The 3,019-nt window shown below is 65.4% G+C and overlaps 1 long non-coding RNA gene across 1 annotated transcript; it reads right to left on the reverse strand.

Annotated features, from left to right (window-relative positions):
- Positions 1-1,113: 1,113 nt before the first annotated feature.
- LOC127061309 (uncharacterized) lies at positions 1,114-1,887 on the reverse strand. The gene is made up of 2 exons (XR_007780817.1): positions 1,729-1,887; positions 1,114-1,438 (listed from the first exon to the last, which is right to left on the reverse strand). It is a non-coding gene; the product is annotated as an uncharacterized LOC127061309 (long non-coding RNA).
- Between the last annotated feature and the right edge of the window lie 1,132 nt (positions 1,888-3,019).

Raw genomic sequence — 3,019 nt, forward strand, 5'->3', positions numbered from 1 at the left:
TTGCAAAATCACATGCAGTGGTGCCCACAGTATCGCCCCCTTTTGAATGGCAGGGTGGTGCAGACGCCTCCTTGAGCAGGTGCCGGTGATCGGGCTGCTGCTGTTCCTGTGTGCGCTCTGGTGCTGTTTCTGTGGTGTCCAGAGCCGCTTTGGCAGCAGCAACTCTGCAGCCCTGCTCGAGGAGACATTGCTGCCCTCGCCACGGAGGCAGAAGCTCTGTGGGCCCAGAGCTCTGTGCCAGCAGGGCCTCATCCTCAGCACCGTGGCCTGGGCAGCCGTGAGGGCCCATGCTGGCCGCCAGACCTGCTCTGCCTGCTGCCCTGGCAGCACCCAGGGACCGTGCCCCGGTAGGGCCCCCTTGCCCTCCTTGCACTCAGCCAGCCCAGCCTGGGCACCTCGGGGGTGTCCCCACCCTCCTGCTGAGGCCCGGCCTCCAGGGCTTCTGCTCCAGGCGTGGGAGCCTCTCTGGGGAAGCGCCAGAGCAGCCGGCTGTCAGGAACAAGGCGGCATCCTGGGAGCTGCTTATGGCCTCTGACACCCAATTCCTCAGGACTTCCCACCAGCCTGTGTTCCTACCCACTTCTGTCCCCTTGGAGCCTCCTGCCCCCCACTCCCTCCCACAGGGCCCTCGTACCTTCCCACCGCCTTGTCCCATCAGGGCCCCCGCAGCACCTCATTCCTTCACGGCCTCCCACCGCCCCGTCGTCCCCTCAGGGTCTCATCCCCCAGCCCGGCCAAGCTGCCCGGGAGCGGCTCAGCCCCAAGGGAGCTGCAGAGGAGCTGGATTGAGAGGCGCCTCGGAGCCCTCAGCAATGCAGCCAGCAACACACAGGCAGGAGGACACAGATGGCCCTTCCTGGCTGGGCAGGAGGGCTTGTGGCCATCTCCAGGCACCAGTGCGGCAGGGATCCCCACAGCTCCGGCCCCTGCCCAGCCACTCTGTCGCCAGCACAAAGGCTTCAGCTGAACCACCAAAGGCCAAGGGGCTTCTGACCATCTTTCCTATTCCCCACGGCACGCCTGGGCAGCTCGCTTGGCACGAGGACCTGTTTTCCCCTCTTCCCCGGTGCCCTGCAGACACTGGGCACCAAAGAAAGCTCCTGGAAGTCTGGGTATTAGAACACATTCTATATTTATATGCAAAAGAATAACTAAAAAGAAGGAAAAAACCCAATCTTAAAAAAAAGAAAAATGACCCCCTGGCTCAGACAGGCCCAGCAGACAGAGAGCCTCTAAAATCAGCTCTCCTCAGAGCTCCAGCAGCACAGCCAGCCATGGCCCCAGAGACAAGGTCGTTCCTTGCGTGCCCTCTGAAACCAATCTTGCAGCTTCTGCAAGATGGAGCCCGGAGCTCTCTCCACAGCCCGGAGGACAAAGGCTGTTTCGAGAGCCAGGCTTCAGCAGGAAGGGCTGATGTTCTCTGCCTTGTCTTCAAGGGCTGTGAGGGAGAGGAACAGAGCCACGGTCAGATCCCGGATCTGCAGGGACCCAAGGAGACCCCTGTGCCATGGCCATGCCAGCCGGCTCTGGCCATGGCCAGGAGGGAGCAGGGAGCAAGGGGATCAGCCCAAAGATGACGGACACTACTGCCCCATGTGGGCCTGAAATCGGCGCCTGTGCTCCGGCCATGCCAGGCCTGCTCCGCACAGGGAGCAGAGCCCTGGGCAGCGGGGCAGGGATTGCAGCTCCCCCGGCAGCCGGGGCTGGCAGCCCTGTGCCCTCACTCACCCTGACAGATGTGCCGCAGCTCTCGCTTTTGGCCTCTGAGGTGCCGCCCGGCCATTCCTGAGAACACAGATCCTGTCACGGCCCCAGCGGCACAGCTCCCTGCCAGCGGCGCTGCCAGCCCTGGGGCCACACGCCCTCCTGGCCCCGGCAGGGCTTGGGCCGGGCCCTTGCCGCATGCTGCCGCCCAAGGGCACGGCTGCGAGAGGGCGACAGCAGCGCCAGGGCAGCGGGGCTCCAAGGTACAGGGCACGGACGGCGCTGCCAGGGCTGGGGCTGGGGCCGGGGCTGGGGCCGGGGCCGGGGCAGGGGCCGAGCTGTGGCGGTGCGGGGCTGGGATAGGGTAACCCAGGCTGGTGCCTCACCGATGAACCTGATGGCCGCCTGTCGCAGGGACTCCTGTGGGCTCTCCAGGTACTGCAGAGCCTGGCGCACGTGCTCGGCCGCTCGGCTCCTGTCCTCTGCCAGCTGGAGAGAGCGCCAGGAGGGTGCGCTTGGTGCACGCTCAGCCCCTTGGCCGGGCGCTCCATGCGGCCCGCACTTGCCTTCCCTACCCGCCGAGCCCTTTCCGGCGGCCAGCAGCCGCTGGCGCCGGGCTCTGACGGGGCAGCGGGCTGGCTGCTGCCCGGGGAGCCGCAGTGCCGCCCTGCCGCACAGCCCAGCTGGGCCCGGCTCCATCGGCACCCGGCTCGGGGCCACAGGAGCCTGGAGCAGAGCCCGTGTGGCCCAGGGAAGGCAGCGGCGTGTGGGGCGCAGTCTGGCGGCCCTGGCTGCAGCGCTGGGCAGGGACGTGGCTGCCAGCCACACTCGCTGAGCAGCGTGGTCAGGGGGCTTCTCCAGCCTGAGGCTGGGGCTTGCAGGCCGTCCTTACCAGGCTCTCGCCAAACCTCCAGGTCTGATCCAGCTGCAGCATGTGTTTGAGATCCTTTCTGTGCAGGAATGTGGCTGAACAATGCAGCGTTTCCCTGGAGGCCTGGAGAGCAGCAGAGACCCAGAGATGGCACCACAGCCCAGGGCACAGGATCTGCACATGTCCCTGTACCAAGGCCAGGAGGAGGCTGCAGCCCGCCAGGCGCCAGAGCAGGAGGCAGCCCAGCCCTCACCTCTGCCACACGCTGGTTCTCGTCCTGGCAGTGGAAAAACAGTGGGAGCAGGCTCTGGCGCACGTGCGGCTTCAGGGACTTTCTTTCCCCTTCCGGTAAAAAATACAGCAGCTCTTGGAAGATGAACATGGAGCACAACTGCACCTGGCTATCATCCTGTGTGAAAGGAAGAAAGAAAGACTTGAGCATGG

This window comes from Serinus canaria, unplaced genomic scaffold, assembly GCF_022539315.1.
Source record: "Serinus canaria isolate serCan28SL12 unplaced genomic scaffold, serCan2020 HiC_scaffold_543, whole genome shotgun sequence".
NCBI classification, from domain to species: Eukaryota; Metazoa; Chordata; class Aves; order Passeriformes; family Fringillidae; genus Serinus; species Serinus canaria.